The sequence below is a fragment of the Macrobrachium nipponense genome, chromosome 14 (genome assembly GCF_015104395.2).
Source record: "Macrobrachium nipponense isolate FS-2020 chromosome 14, ASM1510439v2, whole genome shotgun sequence".
In the NCBI taxonomy this organism is placed as follows: domain Eukaryota; kingdom Metazoa; phylum Arthropoda; class Malacostraca; order Decapoda; family Palaemonidae; genus Macrobrachium; species Macrobrachium nipponense.
In genome coordinates, this window is record NC_087207.1 from 68,474,545 (window position 1) to 68,499,817 (window position 25,273).

General features: G+C 38.3%; 1 long non-coding RNA gene across 2 annotated transcripts; it reads right to left on the reverse strand.

Moving 5' to 3' along the window:
* Nucleotides 1-5,198: 5,198 nt before the first annotated feature.
* LOC135226314 (uncharacterized) lies at nt 5,199-25,000 on the reverse strand. 2 transcript variants are annotated; one of them, XR_010317186.1, is made up of 3 exons: nt 24,859-25,000; nt 6,870-7,118; nt 5,199-6,546 (listed from the first exon to the last, which is right to left on the reverse strand). It is a non-coding gene; the product is annotated as an uncharacterized LOC135226314 (long non-coding RNA). The 2 variants fall into 2 exon arrangements; XR_010317185.1 differs by having other exon boundaries at nt 6,830-7,118.
* Between the last annotated feature and the right edge of the window lie 273 nt (nt 25,001-25,273).

Consider the following 25,273-nt stretch of genomic DNA (forward strand, 5'->3'; position numbering starts at 1 on the left):
AATATATAAATAAAGTTGGGGGCCTATCGGCGGCGGGGTATTAAATAGATTTACTGATCACTACTTCAGTCTTAATTAGAATACTTTTGCGAACGAATGGTATCGATCCATTGCCGTTGGAAGTATTCAGAGTCGATCTTAAGTAACAATCCCTAGATCGTTATAAGTAATTACTTTGAGAGAGTTTATTAATTTTATTTCCATAGAATGTGCATAAGCGTTGTTGAAGGTTTCTAAATTTGATGTTGGTGGTTATTAACTTGAAATCTGAAAATTTGCTTAAGTTTTGATCTATTGAAAATTACGTTAGGCCTATAGAAGATCAATGCATTCATAAAAGCAATTCAAATTTATAGTTAGAGGGGTGTGTGTGTGTGTGGAATATTTACGGTTATACAGTTGGTTCCTGGTACGTTGAACACATACTGGATTGAGTAAAAGTAGTACCGTTTTCGTTTGTAACCATTTAATTCAAGTTATTGTATATTCAAGTCTTCTAGCCTACTCTAAGACAAGGAAGGCAACACCGTAACTGAATTCCAAATACTGTGGAGGGGATGTAGCTGACAAACAAGAAAGTGCATCAAATTCCAGTACCCTGGACAGGTCTGAATTTGATATATGGACATGAATACCAAAGGTATTCAGTTTTTAATACGTGATTGCTAGTTTGTAATTGAAACCAAGGTCTTATGAAAACCTTCGTCAAAACAATGACGCATGCAAGTACATATTCGGTTCAGTATGATATTCCATCATTCAAGATTTTCCTGCAGACTTTCTGTCAAGGGTGGGAGGTTAATTTAATTATCAAAAGGAATCTGTATTCACTTCCGCCTAAGTATTCTAGTTTAAATGATCTGAATCCGTTATTGAATAAAATATATGAAATTAAATCATAGTTTTAACCAGGTTCAGATGAAAAACTTAGACAAATTTGATATGTGAGTAGTCTTTATTCGAGAGCTGTCGATGTTATTTTTTTTTTATTTTTCCCATTGTTACGAATAGAGCTCAGGCGAAATTTAAGCTAAATGGTTTTGGAAAATGTGGAGCGGTGAAAAAAATAAGCACCGAATTGTACGCAAATTGGAAATCGCACTATTTTATAAGATATCAGACTTGCTAACCGAGGAAAATTACTGTTAAGATAGTCGATAGTTTGAAAAATTGATACATCATCAGATAGTTTAATTGCCACAATCATCATTATTCTAGTATCACGTAACTGTAGTATAAAGGTTGTTAATGTGTTCATAGATATCCTAAGGTAAGAATGAATGACTTTATATTCCTTTAAATGAAAACCATACTTTACGTAACTTTGATAAATTAAAGTTACTTATAATCTTATGCACAAACTTTTACACAACTCCTTAAATTGAACCTGTTCTATATTTGCAAATTTAGGTACAAATGTTCACCGTCATCGTTGTGTATGTTGTGGGTGGATAATTTTACATGCTGCCGTAATTAGGTTGAATAGGTTTCCAGTACCTTCATCACTGAAATTTGTACCCATAAATGACGGTAGTATTTCTGTTTGCAGGTTGTACACAACTGATCTTCGCTGTAATGGGGTTCATATATGACGTCAAGAATCACCGAGACCCAGACACCTAATTGGGATGCGGTTTTTATAAGTAAGGCTTCGTGAACTTAATCAGGTAGTGAAATACTTTTAAAGTTGACTTAAAGTGAACCTGACAATATTTATCCCACAGTATGATAGGTTGTCTGAGAGATCTGTTGTGCCCTTTAATGTGGCCTAGCATTTCTTGAGTACAGATTTCAATATTTTGCCTCTTAACTTGCCTGTAATTGAAAAAAGCACGTAAGTTATGGCAGTATACAGGTATATATATATATATATATATATATATATATATATGATATCTATATATATATCTATATATAGAATATATATATATATATATAGAAAATATATATATATATCTATATATAGAATATATATATATATATCTATATATATATCTATATATATATATATATGACTATATATATATATATCTATATATAGATATAGATCTATATAGATATATCTATATATAGATAGTATATATATATATATATATCTGTCTATAGATATATCTATAGATATATCTATAGATATATCTAATGATATTCGATCTAATATATATCATAGATATATCTATCTATATATATCTATAGATATATCTATAGATAGATATATTGTGATTATATCTATAAATAATATATCTATTATAATATATAAGATATTATACATATATTAGAATATAATATTAGGATATCTTTATAAATAATTAGATATATGTAGATATATCTATAAATATATATCTATATATAATATATATAGATATTATACATATATAGATATATATAGATATCTATAGATCTCTATATATATATCTATATATCTATATATATAGATATCTATAGATATCTATAATATGATATATAGATATCATATTATATATAGATATCTATAGATCCTATATATATCTATATATATATATTATCTATATAATTAATTATAATATAGATATATATATATATATATATATATATATATATCTATATATATAATGTTATTTTTATTTTTATTTTTATTTTACTAGATTAATGGATATTACAGTGGACTGTTCTGAGTTCAGGTTGCCATTTTCTATTGATTTTGTGTATACAGTACAATGGAGCTGAAGGTGACTCATCCAGCATTTTCAGTAAGGCAGTTTTAGGAATTTTCAACCACTAATGAACATCTAGTGATGATTTTACTATTTATTGATATTTGGAAATGTCAATGTTTTTAGCCTAGGCTAAATCTACTATAGATATTCTACTATAGATATTGTACATTGGCGCTAATCAAGTTAATGGTAATGTCAATCTAATAACTCATTAAAAGCCTGAAGTAACCAACATATTTTACTGAATCACAATCTTCAAGAATATCTTTGGGGGTTTTATTTGATGTACTTGGAAAACCGTATAAATGTGGAAGTGATCTTTGCCATGAGTGGAATGGTTAGTTTTATCTTTTTAGATAATTTAGTCTTTTAAAAGCAAATACAGTAGTCTGGCTTTAAAACTGAGAGCTGGTAGCATTTCATTACATGCTATTCATGGTGAAAGAGTTTAGTTGGAAAACTTGTATATATCAAAATAGTTAAAATTTTGGTTGTTACAGGATAATGTAAAGATCAACAAGTGTTGAGGCTTAATTAGTAATTATAAACTCTCCCTCCAACCATATGTAATGTTAATTCTGAGAGACATTGATAGTTAAAAAATGTGAAGCTGGTGTTCAAAGGGTTTGGGCTATCACAGTGTATGTATTATCAAAAAAGTAATTTCGTATTCAATGCTCATAAGACGGCGTAAGTTGAACAGAATGTTACAAATTTTAACACAATAAAAAAACTGATAATTTGAAAGTTTAGTAGTTACATACTACATGATGATTAGACTAGTATTTTCAAGACTTTGAAAGTTATTTCCTCCCAAGAAGACACTGCATGGCTATGCAATACAGAGGATTTATTCATGTGACGTTTAGGGTGAGAAAGCTAGACTTTGGAATGCCAATGCTTAATTCAATCTTAAATCAGTTATATTAGGTATTTTTGAAAAGTTTTGAATTAGGTTTTATAATATTTAGACAAACCATCTTGGTATGAGATATTCCCTTGTTAAATTTAATCCCTTGGTTTGATTTTATTAATGAAAAACTCAGAAAATTCTTTGTCATTAGCTTTGAAATAAACTGACACTCACTCCACTAGAGTTTACATTGTGGGGCATCAGACTTAAGGCCCTTCCACACGAAGGGCAAATGCACGGCGGGCAGACACTGTTACCAATTTTGCGAGTGGTTGGCGATCACGAGTGTGGTCCAAGTCATAAGTTCGCCTGCCTGTGACTACTGCCTCCCTTAGACTGTTTGATCTGGTAACACTGTTGAAAAGCGAGAGAATTACGGGCAAAATCAGATTGTCCATCGTGTCTTTGCCCCTCGTGTGGAAGGGGCTTTAGGCATTATTAATGCAGGTACAATTGTAGTTGGATTGAATATATTCATTCAGAAGAGAAATTCCAATATGCGCACTAAAACTAACTTTGATCCGTTACTATGCGTGTGCTAAGAGAAGCAATATGGGGGTTCAAAACCATAGTTTAATCCGACTAATCACAGTAAACAATTAAGCAATGGGATTTTGTGTTAATTGATCTAGGTTATATTGAAAGTTCAGTATAGCTGAAGTAACCTTGAATATTTTCAATTGCTATACATCTGCCAAAACCAGTTTGCAAAGTCTTTCAAAATCTCTCCAACAAATAGGCAGGTAAATACTATTCTTATGACACACACTGGGTAGAGCTCATACAACATGTATTAGACTAGTTTTGTATATCTAGGAAATGTGCAAATAATTTTTTCAGTTTTTATGGCCACTAAAGAAATAGGCTGGATGTGAATAAAATTTTCAGGTTATTTATATTACTTTGTAAGTTTGTTTGTATGGTGTTTTTACGTTTCTTGGAACCAGTGGTTATTCAGCGACGGGTTTTTTGATAGCCAGGCATATTAGAGTAGAGAAATTTCTTGATAAACTTGTTCTCTAGAGATTTTACTTTTACTTACAATTTCACGGAGTCCAACATGTTTATTACATACCATGATGAATTCATTTACATTGCAGTAATGAATACTCTTGGAAGGAATTATCCTTTAGCGGACTTATGGTAATTACACCAACAAAACCCATATGACTTTTCGTAACTTAAATGCGCCATTTCGTATTCTATTATTTGACGTCTGTGAAATCTTTCCGTACCCAACTGAAAAAGATATATGTCAAAAATAGTTATTCATGAGCAGATTCTGAAGTATTGATGAATCATCAGCAACAACTTTACCGTGTTTGCAGACTGCGTGAATGATTTGCCCTTTTCCATTAAACAGATGGGTCTCGATAGAGGGACTGTCTACTAGTCAGCATGATAACTTGTGTTTAACTGTTCAGCTTTACTGAATTCGTTTTGGGGGGAGGGATTTTTTTTATACGCACAAATGATAATTTTTAGGTAATTGTAGTTTTTAAACTTATAGCTCCTTTTTTCATGTATTTCAGCCAAATCACAATTCGGTTTAAAATAAAATGGGCAATTTTATTAACGAGAATCTATTTTTTTTTTTTACAGATACAAAAATGCAGATCATTAAGGAAATTCGGCCTTACAGTAATTTGTGAGAGTTACATAATCCCTTTAAGGTGACTATAATTTGGAAGTTGAATACAGCTTGGAAGACTACTTCGTCACTTGGCTGCCATAGTGGTTTGCAGGGGGAGCCTCTGCCATGATTAACTGCCTGCTTCTACATTTTTGAGGAGAAGACTTGTCCCGGTGGTGTGACAGTGTTTGTGTAAGGAAGACTACTTTAGCAACTGGCTCTATTCACGCAGAAGTGTTAACTTGTTTTACTACAATGGTTTACAGTCTGTGGTTGGCGAGTGTGCTAACATATCCTGTCAACCAAGTCCTCTATCTCTACTGTAAAACAGGTTAAGCACCTCTAGGTGAATGCAACCAGCAGCTGAAGTAGTCTTCCTTCACCAACGCAGCCACACCACTGGGTCAAGTCTTTCACTCAATGTAGATGTGGGTATTTAGATTGATGGCTCATTCCCCAGGAGTCACATCAGTTCAACAACTCAACACGTTTCCAGTGAGTCAAATTCAGGACTAATGTAGATGCAATTAACTACCCTATCTTCTTTACCAACTGCAGACTACGTTATAATGCATCAAATTCAGCTAAAACCACGTGGATGGAATCTTCCTCTCAAATTCTTTTTCGGTGAGACAAGTAACCAGCTACAACAAGTAACCAGCTGCCACTGAGGTACTTGTTTCAATATCACCAGGGCGATACGTATCCAGCTAGCATAGGGATGCTACATCAACATCACACCATTTAGATGCAACCTGCCTTCAGTCACGTTCAGCATGTAACAACCACACCAGCTGCTACATAAGTGCAAATTCAATGTCACTCATGGATGGTTACCTTTCCTTCTCTCTTTCTCATGAGCCTCCTTCTTTGGTAAGATAGGTTTTATAAATGCTAATTCATCTCTATTAGACATACTACTCCACCAGCCAATTTCTCCTTAATGGGCACAACCACAAGCTGCCGTAGAGTTGCTAATTCGACATTATGTGGGTGTGGCCTTAATTCTCAAACTTTTTTCTTCATCGATGAGACATTTGACAACCGCCAGATTTCATAGACGTGACAATCCTTTAGCTCCTCTCGTCAATGCAGAATGTGGTTGATGATCTCTTTAATAACAGCCAGTAAAAGTGCTCTCGGGCATCCATGTTGAAGTTATTGTAGTGCAGAAGTCTGATGGCGAGCTGCAGTCTTGCAGAATTAAATCCCTCAATGATATTGCCCATGCAAGGCTAAAGAAAACCGTTTCAGCAACTGGCTGCTGCCCAATGATTTATTCGCTTCCGTAAGGCATGGCGTTAAATCTGCAATGAAAAATTTCATTTTGTACAAGTTTATATGGTAAAACATAACTGATGAAATAAAAAAATTCTTTAAACAGCTTTTCATTAATGACCAGTAGAAAGTAAATTGAGGCAGAAATAGTTTAACTGGCAAAAATAGTTTTAGATATTTAACTGTGCTACAAATTACATTTTGAATAACATCACCCTCATTACTTGGGATGTATATGCAGTTCATACTATAGCAGTACATACTATCAGTATCAAATCTGGTTATAGCATATGAAGTTGGTACAATACTTGCCTCATTGACTTTAATATTAATAGCGCGCGTAGATACTGGCCTGTTCAGTCTGCTGGTGGTTAAATGTATTGATGTGTAAGAATGCCTCATGTAGTCCTTGCTTCGTGACCAATACCATCAAGTTCCAGGGTTACTCGATCCCCTCTTTTCCTACTAGGAAAGTAAATTCTGCGGTACTAGGGGAGTGGATAGTTGGTAGATTATCTGCAGATGATCTGCCTTGTTCTATAGTGTGGGGTACAACTTTTGAATGCTCTTCTTATTGTAACGGGTAGACAAACTGATGGAACTGTAAAATAAATTAAATTTTTAAAATTTGGTAAATCATGGTGTAATATAATTTACCTTTACCATGCATTTTATTATAATAACGAAGTGTAAACCAAAGAATAGCTTTAATATGAGCAGGCTTAAATACAGGAGAACAAACTCGGAAAATAATAGCCATTATGTAAAATTAGAATGGTCCATGTAACAATATTTAAGTAGATTAATAAGTATCACGTGTTAACATACGAACAAGAGACTTTATCCCCTTCTTCCAATCAAACTCATGACTAATATCAAGAGAAAAAGCTGTGTACTACGAATAATAAACCTGAAGCGGATTGAATGCATTAAAATGGTTTCGCATTAAATGGTGTAACACATTTATTGCCGTTAAAGCTATAGGAATGACCTAGGGTTATGGTATATATTTTAAATTTTGAGGTGTCTTTTTAATGGCGAAACTGTTAAATGGATAGTTTAAACATTTTTAAGCAAAAACAATGCTGAATTGAACATGAATACAAAGTATCACACTAAGGAAACCCAAACTACCATTATTCACCTGAAGCGCACTTCTAGCTTTACAAATCCGATCCTTAGTTTCACCCACTCGGGCAACTAAAGGCCTGTCCACACGATCGGGCCTGATCGGCGGACTTCCCCTCTAACGGGCACACTTGACAGGCAAACCGTCAAATTGCCCGATGGGTCTTGTAGCAAAATCACCATGGTGGTGCCCGATGGCTTCAGCTTCGACCCTGGCAGACGTACGTTAACCATATACATTTCTTTTACCGAGCCATTCTTTGCACCATATTCTCTTCTTTTTCATCACACAAAGCAATTATCATGCTACACTATCTTCTTCTTTGCAGTAGGCACCATGTTTATCGTACCACACTGAACACGCTACTGGCATCGTCGGGCACGCCCACCTCTCCATCGCCTCACCCATGTGGACAACATTCACGGATAAGTCCGCCAGAATTTGCCCGTCAACACTGGAGCACGCCGATCAGGCCCGGTCGTGTGGACAGGCCTTAAGGCAACACCTCTAAAACATTGGCAAAGCAAACTCATTGTGTCATCCACAAGGGCCGGGCTTGCTTTGGTCACTTATTTCATCCGTAATTACTGGCTAACTTGTGGGACAATGCTTAAAACCAATATGAAAATTTTTTATAGAGTATAATATCAGTTATAACTGTTACTGCAAAGCTTTCAATTTAAAGCAGCCCTCCCGGATTTTACTGACAGCAGTATCCTCAGGGTTAAGAGTCCTCCTTGTTATTACAGCAAGTCGACCAACTGGATCTGTAAATTATTAGTTTAGTTTAGTTTTACAATGTTAAAACCAAATATTCAAAACATTACTATAAATGGAAAGGCTTCCCTTTACCATAATTAAGCTCACGTTAAAAAAAACCACCTAGTTACAGCCTGTTAGTTAAAACTATCACAGTAATACAGACAAACATACAATGTTTACCAACTTGAATCCAGGACGCAGCGGGCATTCCATTTAAGTTTGGAAGGTTTTAATCCACCCTAAACTACGCAGATTTCCCTTAGTAAAACCTTTGTGCACAGCATAATGAAATTTGCACCGTCCCTTTGTACAGAAACTGATAAAAAAAACTGTCACAATCGAACACCGGTCAAATACACACTTGAGAAAACAGCTTTAACAGCAGCAATGGTGGAGATTGTGTTAAAATAAAAACGTGGCTTTGTACTTGCTTGTGTATGGATCCCCAACACCTTCTGCACTAGCCGTCACCAAATTTAAAATGCTGGACATGAAGCTGTCGCCGAGATATCCACACAAAACAGGAGGATTTGTATTCTCGCAAGCAATTTGAAGTTATAAAACTCTTAATAAGGACTCAAACACTGTATAACCACATTATATTCTATGGTATAACTGTACAAATCAAACTGAATAATAACACTTCAAAACCTTAATATCAAATGTTATGCGTTTGGCTCAACTGTCTGTTCGCCTGTTAGCAGGACTTTGTGAATTTTCAGGTTTCCTGAAATTTCCAATAACTCGCGTAACAATTTGCTACATTTGCTATTTTTGTTTGTGGTGTTTGTGAAAGAATGCACAATCGAGAGCGAAAAACCATGCTACGTAATTGTATCCATTTACAGCGCACGAAGAATTCCAATGGTGCAGCATATTTGGGAAACTCTGCCGATAATCTATTTTGGTTTTTGCCTAATTTTTCCATTTTCCCTATTAGTCCACACACATTTCAACACATTTCAAGAGGCGAAAGGGTTAGTTTTTTTTTTTTTTTTTTTTAACCAATCCTTAACTTCGCCGGTAAGCTTAACAAAGAACATTCATTGGATGGATTTTGTTCTTTTGTAACCAACCCTTAACTTAGTACCTATGTTTAACAACCAACATTCATTGACAGCATAACAAAAAAACTTACATTTTGCCACTTTTTACGGCATCTTACATAAACTTTCTAGTTTCAAGACCACATCTGTCATGGGAAGCATACGTAAACTATATGCTCTGAGAGAGAGAGAGAGAGAGAGAGAGAGAGAGAGAGAGAGAGAGAGAGAGAGAGAGAGAGAGAGAGTAAATTTTAGAACAGCAGGTTTTACCAAGTAAAAATTCAAAATTCTGCTAGGTCTCTTATGTTGGGGTACTACTGGGGATATCTGATTTCAATTACAGTCCAACGATTGGCTGGGACAAATGAATTCTCGGTGAAGTCATGACACCCTATCTGAAGTTGTGATATCTGACATCTATATTTCCCGGCTGACATCACATTTCATTTAAATGTACTACAAAATGCCTCACTCTCATCGCTAGCGTGTGGAGTACACTACATGATACTTAAGATACTGAAATTACCATTAACTTTGAAAGGAATCCAAGAGCAATAAATAGCCAGTAAGATCATCCAAGTGACTATTTATATACGCATTCTGCAAAGGCGTATTTATATACAACCCTATTATATCGAACATTCATTGGAATTAAAATGGGAACCGAGTCTTAGCAGACTATTGTAAACTTTTAAATGCAAACCTTTTTCTTAAAACAAAAATTATAGACTATGTTTGAATAGATACAAGCGTTTCGCGTGGGTTGTTTGTATGGTGATTTTACGTTGCATGAAACCAGTGGTTATTCAGCAACGGGACCAACGGCTTTAAGTGACTTCCGAACCACGCCGAGAGTGAACTTCCATCACCAGAAATACACATCTCTAACCCCTCAGTAGAACGCCCGAGAATCGAACTCGAGGCCAAAGAGGTGGCAGGCCAAGACCATACCGATCTCGCCACTGAGGAGCGCGTTTCACATGGTGTTCATGGAACTGGAGGATTAGATTAAGATACCTTCGAAAAACATGGGATGATGAAAACAGGCCAAGATATGAACTGATGCTAAATACATCCGAATTAGGACAGAGTGCTCATGGCTAGGTGTCATGGTAATTGCTTTATAGCAAAGAAAGATAAGTTACAAGAAAGGAAAATGCATTTTCTTCAAGTAGGTCTGCAGCAAAGAGGCATTCACGCACGTGTTGGAGGCGCCTGCTCTCATGATTGTTCTTGAATCGTCAGGTGAAGGATGGAACTCGACAGCCGCAGACATGTCGTGAGGAACGCAGCGTATTTTGATGCAATCTTTCGTCAGGATCCTTCTGGAGCTTTCTTGTCATCTCGGAAGTCTATGACGTTCGCTGGTAGGCCCCGCCTCCAGATTGCCGTATAAATACGACTGACGAAGTAGGAGAGATCAGCAGCAGCAGAGATAATCAGTGGGAGACCAACAGAGATCATCAGAGAGAGATAAGAGAAGAAGGAACAGACGAGGAATGAGAGAAAAAGGACGCCTGAGAGTTTGATTGGAATCTGGCCAAGTCGTCGTCAGGGAGTGGACGACAGAGGTATTTCGACGTTGAGCAAGCCTTCAGAGAAGAAAAGTTCTACAAGAAGTTTCGAGGAATTCCTGCCCTTCGAGTATCAAGAGTAGACATTGTTTTCTGCAATACGGAGTCAAGAAGACGTCTGAAGTTATAGTTCTCCTTTTGTGAAGCTGTCGCTTCTAGGATTGATTGTCGACCGCTGAAGACTTGCCAGCAAGTATTTTCATTACCTCACTGTTTCCCCATTCTGCATTTATCTTTGTTAGTAAGCTTGCAAATAAACCTTTGGGTATTATTTTATTTATGGACATTAATAATGTAGCGTATTTTAACTTAGTTCACTATGTTAAGGAAGTTTTTACCACGAATTTTTCCTTAAGTCGGGAGAGGTGTTTCCTCTACGGTAATGTTTACTTTTAATGAGCCCTCTAACTTACTTTCTTATGCAAACAAAAGCAGTTCCAGTTACTCATTATTGGCCGAGAGGTGTGACATCGTTATGACGTCATGGGTTTCATAACCAATTACGAACGACTATAGTCGAAAACTAAGTTTCACTAGCATTTCAGCGGAGTAATAAAGTTACCTAACCAGTGTCCAGTGGTATCCTTGTTTGACTGAATACTCGAATATTGAAGCAAAAACAGGCATTTTGTCTTCCTGGCAGAGGTAGTGGCTGGCCCTTCTGGCATTAATTTTGACAGACCTACGATTTCCTACCGATTGTTTGCAGTGCAATGTGGGTTACGGTGAATTTTATCATTATTTGTCTAGTGGTGGTAAAGAAGTTGTGATTGAATATGCTCAAAGACATAATTTAATTCTGAAGCAAAAAAACTGCGAGTGTTGGAGCTATTTGTCGGATCGACTCCAACAGGAACGCCATTAGATGTGATCGCTCTGTAGAACGAAAGGACGCTGGCGTAAGCGATGCGACACCCAAATCCATCCGCCACGGTAAGTAGCCTTACTGTAACCCCTGTGGCTAGCGCGCGCAGCGCAACATTACCTCTTGCCAGAACATGTCGGGCTTGCCAAGAATCTTTAAATATGCGGATAAGGCGCGAAGCGCCGTTCCGCCATGGCCTTACTGACAGCACACACAAATCGATCGTCGCGGATATGTAGTCGCTCCCTACTTTGTTTGTTGTTGTTTTGGTATCGCCACCATATTGGTTTTGGTGTTCTTCCACCGATTTCGGTCGGCGGTCGAGTGGGCACGCGAATCTTTAAGTGCTCCAGGGATAGGTCCATTTTTATGTTTGAGTGTTATATTTAGGTTTTTTCCCTCCATTTTGCCCTGTTTTTACCTACTTTGTCTCCCCCACCCAAAACCCCGCTTCCCAAGGAGGTTCCCCCAGATTGTTATCTATAGGGGGAGGGGTGGTGGAAGGATAAGTATTCATTTGCGCTGGAAATAAACCTCAAAATCATTCAAATCACATCATAATACAACAGAAAAACCTATATTTTATGTTGAAAGCAATTAATGTCCATAAGTAAAAATTTACCAACCTTTGTTCTGTTTGTGTATCTTTCTATATTCGTATCCCCAGTTGGTGTTGAATTCTTTTTGTTTATTATAAATTGAACCTAGAGCGGACCTCTCAGGGTTCGTGACACTACTATGAGATTCAGGGCCTCTGTAACACTGTTTTTTTGCAATAACTTTTTATCTATGCATTTCATAAATATAACGCTTATTCAGAATACATATTATATCAACACAAATTTTGAGTGTATTCTGCACTACGTAGGTTGAATAAATTTGGTACTTACAATGTAAAAGTGACCTTTTTTGAAGACGGGCCAACTTACTCAGAGAAAAGGTTTCGAACGCACTCGTTACGTAACTTATGACATCATTTCTTCCCTCTTTCTCGATGGATGATTGGCTATACGTAACGAAGGCTAAACCTCTGGCAACAATAACATACAAATTTAAATACAAGCAAAGCAGTACACCTTTATGAACTCAGGAACCTCTCCACTGATAATTGTCATAATGAACAAACCAACAAAATATGTTAATAAATACAAAAACACTTCGATTATTAGTCTAACTCCCAAAATAAGTTTCCAAAGAAATTACAGTCTACTTTATAGGTCACAATCAGATTGACAAGATGGTAATTCTTCAGAAGCAGTCTGCACTGGATATTAAAATAAATAATCACCTACATGGAAAGAGCATGTGAAAAGCAATATAAAAAGCATAGTCATTATATGAGAGATTGAACGGGGTGGAATTAAATGAGCTTGATAAGTTTTTGCCTCGAATTTTTCCTAAGTCGGGAGAGGTGTTTCCTCTACGGTAATGTTTACTTTTAATGAGCCCTCTAACTTATTTTCTTACGCAAAACAATCAGAAAGGAGTGCTTTGCAGCAATAATAATAATTGGGAGCACCTACTGATTCGCGGGCCCACTCGACCGCCGACTGAAATCGGCGGAAGAACACCAAATCCAATATGGCGGTGATACCAAAACAACAACAAACAAAGTAAGGAGCGACTACATATCGGCGACCATCGATTTATGTGTGCTGTCAGTAAGGCCGTAGCAGAACGGCGCTTCGCGCCTTATCGGCATATTTAAAGATTCTTGGCAAGCAGGGCATGTACGGCAAGAGGTTATGTTGCGCTGCGCGCGCTACCCACAGGGTTTACAGTAAGGCTACTTACCGTGGCAGATAGATTTGGGTGTCACATCGCTTACGCCGACGTCCTTTCGTCACTACAGAGCGATCACACCTGAAGGCGTTCCTGTTGTAGTCGATCCGACAAATAGCTCCACAACACTCGCAGTTTTTTTGGCTGTAGAATTAAATTATGTCTCTGAGCATATTCAATCACAACTTCTTTACCACCACCACCAGACAAATAATGATAAAATTCACCGTAACCCACATTGCACTGCAAACAATCGGTAGGAAATCGAAGGTCTCTGTCAAAATTAATGCCAGAAGGGCCAGGCACTACCTCTGCCATAGCTACAGGAAGACAAAATGCCGGTTTTTGCTTCATTTTTCGAGTATTCAGTCAAACAAGGATACCAGTGGACACTGGACAGCTAACTTTATTACTCCGCTGAAATGCTAGTGAAACTTAGTTTTCGACTAAAGTCGTTCGTAATTGGTTATGAAACCCATGACGTCATAACGATGTCACACCTCTCAGCCAATAATGAGTAACTGGAACTGCTTTTATTTGTGTAAGGAAGTAAGTTAGAGGGCTCATTAAAAGTAAACATTACCGTAGAGGAAACACCTCTCCCGACTTAGGAAAAATTCAAGGTAAAAACTTATCAAGTTCATTTAATTCCACCCCGTTCAATCTCTCATATAATGACTATACTTTTTATATTGCTTTTCACATGCTCTTTCCATGTAGGTGATTATTTTAATATTCAGTGCGGATTGCTTCTGAAGAATTACCGACAAGATGTAGGGAATAGTTGGCAATTACCAAAAACATAGTAGACAAGCTTTATTTGATAACTGCTATATCCAATGTCAAGCAATTTTTATTTATTGGCTATCTACCTATTTACTGAAAAAAAAAATAGCCGGTACCGTATATTGGCTTTAAACCTTCACCGATAATTATCGTCAGAATGATGACTTCATGAGGCTCCACCCACTTTCGCCTCGTTATAATTCAGGATAACACTGAAGGCTACCATGGGCATTGTTGGATTAGAAAATTTAACTTCTGGCTATAAAAACTCATTTCTCGAGTAGTTGTAAGAAGTGCTAAATGATCAAGGATCCCAGCAGTTGGTCTAAACGTTTAATTCATGTATATTACTACTATACTGTTGCGGCACTACTGCTACAGTAGTATTACTACGCTAGCACTGATACCCCAACCACATCTATGTATCGTTCCACCATTCATAAAGTCTTTGGGCTTCAGAGCCGATGGAATTTCTGTCTGGTGGATGGGCGGGGCAACATTTAGTCAAAAGGTATTTGTTTACCTTGCTTACGTAATGAATGTTTTTCGACTTTTGGCTCGTAATCATTGGCCATGGCGTCGGCTAGATCATTTTTACTCTATAAAAATTAGGTTATTGATAATGCTGACAAAATTTGTGTGTGGTTGTAAAATATACATATGTCAACTTTCAGCTACATCCAATGCCTTGACAAGGAGCAAAGTCCAAAAAACCGTGTTACAGAGACCCTGAATCTCATAGTAGGTTAGAATGTATATATTATTACCACTTCAAACATTTGAACTAACTTTACCGTTAACCAAAAGATATTCCTTTACCATTTTCCTGGCGATATGTTTTAGAATAGTTTTATTTAATTACAATACGCTAAGTTCTTTCATTTATCATTGCCCCGTAGTACTACGCACAAATGTTTGTCATGATGCTTCCATTCTGATAGTCACTCATTTATTCTTAATGGTCATAATGTTGCCTCAAACTAACGCAGTGTAGTCTGATATAGAGAGGCAAATACGGTCGTTTTTAACAACACTTCTTTCTAAACATGGTGAAATATGGCTCTCGTAGTTTGTTTGATATGATACGATTTAGACAAATCTAATATTCACGAACACTGTAAATGTCTAGCCCGTAATTCATATCCAAGGACCAGAGGGAACCCAGTAAACATGAAAAAATATTGTTTAAAGTCTTAAAAATAAACTGACCATAAAATGACTCTACAGCAAATATTTATATAATAAAATATGACCTAGAATGCTCGGCATTACCAGTTAACTTACAACCAAAGCCCTAACAGGTATCATAGATAAGTATTTGAAAAACAAAACTCTGAGGTCTTATCTTAAAGCCTAAGAATTTTGCCCATGTGAAACAGAGGGCCTCCATTGGTCCCGCATGTTAGCCGAGACATGTATTCATATTATACAGCATTAGTTGATCAAGCATACCCATAGCCCCTTTTTTTTTTAATTCATCTTTTTTAAGTCAGCTACATGCATCCTCAATTAACCTATGCTAGGCCTAACGTAGACTTAATTTCTACTTAAAGGCGATTCAGCAGACAGTGGCTAGTGCCAACAGTTTCGTGTGATATAGGCTAGTCCATCTAAAAACCTAAGGTCACAGCCTATACCGCCACATTAAGAAGCATGTTATCTTAGTATAATATGTATTTATATTATACAGCATGAGCTGATCATGCAGACCCATCGCTTCATTGCCTGACGCTTTGATTCAATTAATAGTTAGCTAAATGCCTCCTAAATTAAGATATTGCTACGCCTAACCTAGACTTAGGGCCTCCTTAACCATGATTAAACAGACAGGGTAGATCTAGTGTACCTATCCGCGGCGGCCCAGAGTATGGCAGTTGCGGTTTTTCTATGCAGTTTTACCTCCTGAACAAGAATTTGAAGTAATATTTATTCGGACGACTCTAATTTACCTTTGAACTCTATCCTACGGTAAAGGGGATTCCCATTGGGAACCGGGTTTTGGGTGGGGACAAAACCCCAACTCTATCCTACGGTAAGGGGGACCGCCAGTGGGAACCGGGGTTTTGGTGGGTGAAAGGGGAGAAACCACTTGGGGGAGATTTTGCCGTGTTATTGTGGTATTTCCCACATTTATCACTTTTAAACACACGAAATACAGGCGGAAATAAGAAATAACAAAACTAGCGATAGTGGAGCCGTTCCACATCCATATTCGTCTACTACTACTACTACCACAACACTGAATCCTACTACGCATGCGCTAATGCTACTGCGCATGCGCTAACTGTAAGGGAGCTTTTGGCCTAAACTCAGACTTCTTAGTGAGGAAAGAAATGGGGGTTTACGGGAGGGATATATGTATTTAGCCAAACACGTTACAGTATGACCCCTACATTGCTACCGGACTGAGTGAAGGATTGGGTGGTAACAGGGTTCCCAGATTTGGCAGTTTCTCACCAAATTTGGCTTTTTTTCCTAATTTGGTGGGTAAAAATTCACTTTGGCTGGTTAGTGGTATTTTGGCTGGTTTTCAAACACTTTCTATTTGAGCTAAACACTGATCCCACGTTTGAGGAATCTCTCCCCAGATTGGGAATTTTTGAAGGTTTTCAGGAAAATCGTGGGGAATTTGAATAGGTTTTCAGTAAAAAACTGGTAACATTTAAGCAAAATGATGTAGATGGAATTAAAAAAAAATCACACACACACCAGATGACCACAAAACAGGCTGCCGGATTCTCAGAGAACGAGCCTCATTTCAAAATTTCAATTCTTTCTCGTTTTTTTTCCTGTATTCTTGTATTAGTTTATATTATCTAACTAAAACTATGATGCCGCTATACAAGCATATATATGATAAAAAATATGCATTTAAAAAGATAAATATAACGCACATATATTTGCCGGTTATTTGGGTTGGTTTGGATTTCCATTTGGCGGGATTTTGGCTGGTTTCATGGTAGACTTTGGCTGGTTGGTAGTGGTGTCATCTGGGAACCCTGGCTGGTAACCATACGTTGAGTTACATAAAAGCATTTACCTAATTTGTTTATTAAACATGTTATGTGAATTCTAGTGTTTATTCATTTTCCTTTTTCCATAGTATTTGTATAATAACTGTTTTGAAATATCCCCACCTAATCATTTCACCATATATAACTTGAAATATTATGTTATAATTGAGGACAGACACCTAAAAATGCCTACGTGTTGATATAGAACTCAGTTTTAGGACGTTTCGATACCTACCTACCTACCTACCTGTTAGGTGAAATTGCACATTGCGTTGCATATTACATACACACTCCCTATATCATTTATACACAAGTCAATCCCTCCCCTTTCCAGTATTCACAACTGGCTCTTTACATTACACCATTTACAGTGCATTTCTCACCGATACCAATACCTAGATTAAAGTTTGCCATTATTATTATAAACCTACATTTAAATATATAACATATATATAGTTTGCCATTATTATTATAAAACCTACATTTAAATATATTCCATTATACAGTTTTACAGACATTACAATTTACACCTCCCTTCCACTTTCTTTACTATTATGCAGTTATGTATGGTTACTTTTAACATTTTACAACACTTCCACACCCATCACAGTTACGTTTTATATGTCAGTTTTAACCTACTGGGGCCGAATACCCCTCCCCCGGTTAGGCAACATACCCTTAGGTTTAGTTTGTTATATGTTGGTTTACCTACTAGTTTTACTTCCTTGAAGGGGGTTACCTGGTTGCATATTTCCCAAGTCTGGAAGAGTTTAGGGATGGGGAAAATTAGGACCAATCAAAGCGCGTGGAGCTGATCCATGACGTCACAAGCCACGCCTTTTAGCTCTCTCCTCGGTAATATATCCATTATTGCCGCCAGTCATGATGCCGAAGAAATGCTTTCTTGTCAATTTCACAGCTTACGGCTTGTATGACATATACATTTTAGTCAGATATATCTAAACATAATGCAACACTAATTTAACAAAAAAATATTCTTCAAATGAGATACACCGTGAAACATATTATGCATGTTTAAAACCATTATAAAGGGTTGCGATAACTCCTGGAATGAATCAAACAATATACAAGATGGTAAAAATGATGGTATCTGACCTGTTTGTAGGGGAAAATAGAGAGGGAGTAGGCTTACATTACGGATTTCTATTGACATATTCTATTTCGTAGTAATGCACATTACTTTGCATTGTATAAAAGCAATATACTGGTCATAACTAGGCCATGAACAGGAATCAAACTGATATAGTCCCTACTATTTACAGGGACACAGTTTCAGCTTCATTCATTAAATTATTTCAAGAGCTAATGTGCCCTTAAGGAAACCTACGGTATTGTTGTTTTGGTGATCTAAGTTAGCCTAATGTAACCAAATACAGTTACGTGACAAACTCATCCTGTCAGTAGCTAATCTGAATACGGTTGTTTTTCAAGGTCTACTTGATAAGCTGTAGTAAAAATTGCCTTTTTGAGGTGAATTCGTTTGCATAAAACCTTCCAGATATCCTTACCTGACTGGTCCTTGTCATACAATGTGTAAAAATATATAAAAAGTTTTAATTGAAAATTTTTTGCTTTTGATTGTTTACTTTTCATACATTGTGTACAAACAAATAAAATGTGATGATAAAATTCAGTATTGAATATTTTTACCAAGCCCTTACGGGATTTTTGCTTAAAATTCATTGTGTACAAAGAAAACACTGATTATTTAATTTATTTAATATTCTTAGCAAACATTTCGTACTGGTTATTCATTGTGTGCAAAGAATCAAAATGAGTATTTCATTAGTATGTAATACTTTTAGCAATTATAGGAGTACAGAACACTACCTGTTTACGGAGTTACAGTAGACTTTTTACTAAGCTGAACTAGAGCAGAATTGATGCATAAATTTATTAGAACTGCGATATGCTTTAAAGTAAATACGGATGACACTTTTTTCCAACTCTCTTTCAACAGAAAATTTTATGCACATTCTCAACACGTATCAATTAAAGCTAGGGATAACGGTAGTATATGAGTATACGGCTATTTTCATCCAGGCTCATACTCAATGGCCATATGTATGCCTTAGATTAAGTGCATAATATTTTTTTACATAGATTTTTGGCATTATGTCAAGCACTGGGGCAACTAAGGCCATTCAGCGCTGAAACGGATATTGACAGTAAAAGGTTTGAAAGGTGTTACAGGAGGAAAGCCTCAAAGTAGTGCACTATGAAACAATTGTTAGGGGAGGGTGGACAATAAGATGGAAGAAAGAGAATATGAACGGAGGTAACAGTAAAATGAATGAAAGTAGTTGCAGCTAGGGGCCGAAGGGACGCTGCATAGAACCTTAAGTAATGCCTACATTGCACCAAATGAGGTGTACTGTCGGCACTATCCCCCAACGGGGTACGAAACTGTATCCTCCACATTTCTTTTAAGCATAAGGCAATTATTATTTTAGTTCTGTACATAATACCATTTTAAAGCCTGAAACAACAGGCAGTAAAGTCTGAAAAACGTTCCATGCTCCTTGCTTTTAAAACCGTTACTTTCAAAGTCCAAGATTCTTGATGGGAGTCGAAGTGCTAAGAGTTCTTGGCCTCCTGTCTGTAGTCTGTAGTGCTAATTACAGGTCATATATCATCATTTTTACCATACCATCAATTTTACCATCTTGTATATTTTCTATCCATCCCATGTGTTATCGCAACTCTGTCTAAACTCTTCCAGACTTAAGAAATATGCTACCTGGTTAGGCTAGGTTGGTTAGTTCTTCAAGGGTGGATACCGGGGGGGGGTTGGTTAGGTTACATTCCCTACTTGGTTACCTACTATGTTAGGTTTGGTTAGGTTACATTCCTTACTAGGTTAGGTTAGGCCTTTAAGGGGGGGTACGGGGGGCGAAGCCCCCATGGTCAGGCAATATTCCCATACTAGGTTTAGGTTATTTAAGGGGGGTTTGGTATAAGGTTACATTCCTTACTAGTTTATTGGTTAGGCCTTTAAGGGGGGGGGTACTGGGGGGGCGAAGCCCCCTGATCATGGCAATATTACCTATAGGGGGGTAGGTTAGGTTATTCCTTACTTAGGTTACGTTAGGCCTAGTATTTTCCCTTACTAGGTTAGGTTAGGCTTACATCCTTTTAACTAGGTTAGGTTAGGCCTTTAGGGGGGGTACGGAGGGAAAGGCGAAGCCAACCCTGGTCAGGCAAATGATATTCTATAGGTTAGGTTAGGTTTGTAGGGGGGGTACATTCCTTACTAGGTTAGGTTAGGCCTTTAAGGGGGGGTACGGGGGCCCCCGGAGGCGTCCCAGCCCCAATATTCCCTTTACTAGGCTAGGTTAGGTTTAGGTTAGGTTGGTTAGGTTACATCCTTACCTAGGTTACGGTTAGGCCTAGTATTTCCCTTACTAAGGTTCAGGTTAGGTTACGGTTCCTTACTAGGTAGGTTAGGCCTTTCCAAGGGGGGGGTACGGGGGGGGCGAAGCCCCCCTGGGTCAGGCAATATTCCCTACTAGGTTAGGTTAGGTTGGTTAGGTTTACATTCCTTACTAGGTTACGTTAGGGCCTAGTATTTCCCTACTAGGTTTCTTAGTGTTAGGGGGGGGGTTACCGGGGGGGGTTCATTACTAGGGGTTAGGTTTAGGCCTTCAGGTTAACGGGGGGTGGAGGGGCTTGGTCCAGGGGGGCAATGTTCTACTAGGTTAGGTTAAGGTACATTCCCTTACTAGGTTGGTTAGGCCTTTTTAAGGGGGGGTACAGGGGGGCGAAGGCCCCCCTGGTCAGGCAATATTCCTTACTATGTTAGGTTAGGCCTGGGGGTAGTAGGTTGGCTTAAGCCCCCTGGTCAATATCCCTACTAGTTAGGTTAGGTTAGGTTATTGGTTATTACATCCCTAGGTAGGGTACGTTCCACTGGTCAGGCTTGTTCCCTACTAAGTTAGGTTATGTTACGGTTCCTTCCTTACTAGGTTTAGGTTAGGCCTTAAGTAACTGGTCGGAAGTTTTGGTGGAGGCAATTGCCCTACTAGGTATGGTTGGTTAGTTACGTTCCTTACTAGGTTAGGTTAGCTTTAGGGGGGGTACGGGGGGCGCCCCCCGGAGGCAATGATCAGGTTATATTCCCCTTACTAGGTTATTTGGTTTAAGGGGGGGTTACATTCCCTCGGTTAGGTAGGTTACGGTTAGGCCTAGTATTTCCCTACTAGTTAGGTTAGGTTCATTCCTTACTAGGTTAGGTTAGGCCTTTAAGGGGGTACGGGGGAGCGAGCCCCCTGGTCAGGCAATGTACTAGGTTAGGTTAGGTTGGTTAGGTACATTCCTTATAGGTTAGGTTAGGCCTTTAAGGGGGGGTACGCGAAGCCCCTGGTCAGGCAATATTCCCTACTAGGTTAGGTTAGGTTAGGTTAGGTTGGTTAGGTTACATTCCTTACTAGGTTACGTTAGGCCTAGTATTTCCCTACTAAGTTAGGTTAGGTTACGTTCCTTACTAGGTTAGGTTAGGCCTTTAAGGGGGGGGGGTGGGGTCGGGGGCGAAGCCCCCTGGTCAGGCAATATTTCCCTACTAGGTTAGGTTGGTTGGTTAGGGTTACATTCCTTACTAGGTACGTTAGGCCTAGTAATTTCCCTACTAGGTTAGGTTAGGTTACGTTCCTTATAGGTTAGGTTAGGCTTCAAGGGGGGGTACGGGGGGGTGAAAGCCCCCCTGGTCAGGCAATGTTCCCTACTAGGTTAGGTTAGGTTACTTCCTTACTAGGTTAGGTTAGGCCTTTAAGGTTCGGGGGGGTAGGGGGGCGAACCCCCCTGGTCAGGCATATTCCTACTAGGTTAGGTTAGGTTAGGTTAGGTTGGTTAGGTTACATTCCTTAGTAGGTTACGTCAGGCCCCCCTGGTCAGGCAATGTTCCCTACTAGGTTAGGTTAGGTTACGTTCCTTACTTGGTTAGGTTAGGCCTGTAAGGGGTGGTACGGGGGGCGAAGCCCCCCTGGTCAGGCAATGTTCCCTACTAGGTTAGGTTTGGTTAGGTTACATTCCTTACTAGGTTAGGTTAGGTTTGGTTAGGTTACATTCCTTACTAGGTTAGGTTAGGCCTATAAGGGGGGGTACGGGGGGGCGAAGCCCCCCTGGTCAGGCAATATTCCCTACTAGGTTAGGTTAGGTTAGGTTGGTTAGGTTACATTCCTTTACTAGGTAGGTTTAGGCCTTTTAAGGGTGGGGTACGGGGGGGTGGGGGCGAAGCCCCCTGGTCAGGCAATATTCCCTACTAGGTTAGGTTAGGTTAGGTTAGGCATTCCTTACTAGGTTAGGTTAGGCCTTTAAGGGGGGGGTACGGGGGGCAAAGCCCCCCTGGTCAGGCAACATTGCCTACTAGGTTAAGTTCCCTACTAGGTAAGGTTACATCCCCTGCTAGGTTAGGTTATGTTAGGTTGGTTTGGTTCTTTAAGGGGGGTTACAGCAGGCCCAACCCCACCCCTGGTCAGGCAACATCCCCTACAAGTTTAATTAGTTTTGTTATATGCTAACCTATGTTTAATTTGGTATTTTGATTTATTAAAACAACTATAGGCCCTATTACACATTTACCACCCAGGACTAAATCCCACCCCTCCTGGGCCCGTTATATATGTATTTGTATTTCATATTTTGAACCCATCCCACATTTACATTTAGTTCCTTAACTACCCATTTACTTTTATTACCCTTAACATTGCCAACTTATCTTGTTAATTGCTTGTTCATTTACCTCAGCCCCACCCTGCCTCAACCAATAGCATCAAAGCATTTTTACTACTCCACCCCACCTCTCCTACCCTGTTTTCTACGGTCTGGCCTCCTGGCCACCTCCTAACTGTAGAACTCCAACACTGTTGAATCTGCCGCCATGACATCCACTGCTGCATCTACTTCACGCTCGCCCCAGCCCCTCACCAGGAACTCTTTGCCAACTGCATGTAACAATTGTTACACGAGTTACAAAGATTTTTTCTGCCTGCCTTTTACTCAGGTAATTATGATCGACTAATCGGTTTTTGCCAGGACCACGGCCTCCTGAGAAAGCAGGTCTTTTGCCCCCAATCAGTCGACTCCAAGATACGGGAGGAGAATGTATAACTTCGTCGGGTACTTGGCTGTTGCTTATTTCAAGCTGCATTTTGAGGAACCCAAGACCCGCCTCCACGCATTCTTAAAAGCAGCTGCTGCTTTGTACCCTCCACCCCTTTAAGGTAAGGTCCAAACATTATTCTTAATTATTATATTTTAGGAAAGTGAGTGTTAGGCTTTCGCCGAAAGTTGCGTCAAGGTATGTTACTATTCAGTGGGGTGCTGCTAAGACAACTCGTACCTTCCACCTTACCCCCCCCCCCCCCCCCCCCCCCCCCCTAGTGAACATATGGCTCCGTGGTGGTTGGGGAATTTAAACATGGCGGCTGTGTTTACATTTCCTTCACCGTAACGAATACTTGGTACCTTCCTATAGGACCGTTCTTCGGTGACTTAGACTATGGCAATTGACATTTTCTATGTTATTTTAGTTGCTTTACTAGGGTTGTAAGGAATATTTTTTCGTTTGGTTGGAACTAAACTTTAATATACCTTTGAGTTTGGTGTGGCTATTATGTAACTTTCAAAGGTCAATTACTGCTTAGTTACAGCCGGCCGAATGGATATTACTTTTAAATCTTGTACAGTAACTCAAATAACATAGGAATCAGTCAATTGCCATAGTCTAAGCCACCGCGGATTGCTTCTGTAGAAATACCACAGACAGTAGGGCTTGTGCCAAGAGTTTCGTGTGATATAGGCTAGTCTATGTAAAAACCTCACAGCCTATAACGCATTAAGAAGCATGCTATCCTAGTAGCCTGCCGCTAGCCACCCCAACATAAAAAAGTTTAATAATCTGAAATCTTTCTAACAATATCGAATACCGAAAAACTTACCACTGCAACAAATCCTATTGCTGTTTTCGAAATACATATCTGACCAGCACTAATAATTTACCATTTGGATACTTATTCCAGCAACTGAGCAATTTCAACTTGAAAGTAAGCACACTCATATTAACACCACCAAATTTTGACATTTTTTTTCAAGACTTTTGACAGATCACCGATTGGTGAAAAAAAATCTGATTAAATTAACGATTAGAAAAACGGAAATGAAAGATCCATGATTTCGAGGTGCTTACCAAAAACCCTAATATAAACAAATACTTCTTAATTCATAACATCCTTAACCGCCTAGAACGCTATGAATAGCTTCAGTATTATTTGCAGTCAACAATACACAAGACACACTTATGGATCAGTAACTACAGTTCTCAGCCAAAGAAAACCATGCAAGTAAAAAACATCGGCCTAGACTTACTTGTATGATTTTTTAAAACGATTAAACTTCTTGAAAAATCCAGCAGTAATCCCAAACACAATCGAACTTCAACAAATATCTCGGACACACCGCACACTGAATAAACTTACACCAATAGCGTCTGAGAGTGTTCTGAAATGGAACCGGCTTTCAAACCATTGTTCGCAAGGAGTCTCGAAAAATACTCAATTTTCCAAGCACTGAGAAGCAAGCACAAGGAGTCTAAAAGAACATATTTTTTTTTTCTCAACCAATAAAAAACCAGTGAATTTTAAAAAAATAAATGTGGATATTTATTGGCTTTCAACAAGATTATGTTCTGGGTCCTATTTATTTGTTTAGTTCTGTGTTTGCTGTTTTAAAAACATCAGGAAACTCGCAGTAATAGACTACTTAATCAAGTAAGGAAGAACTC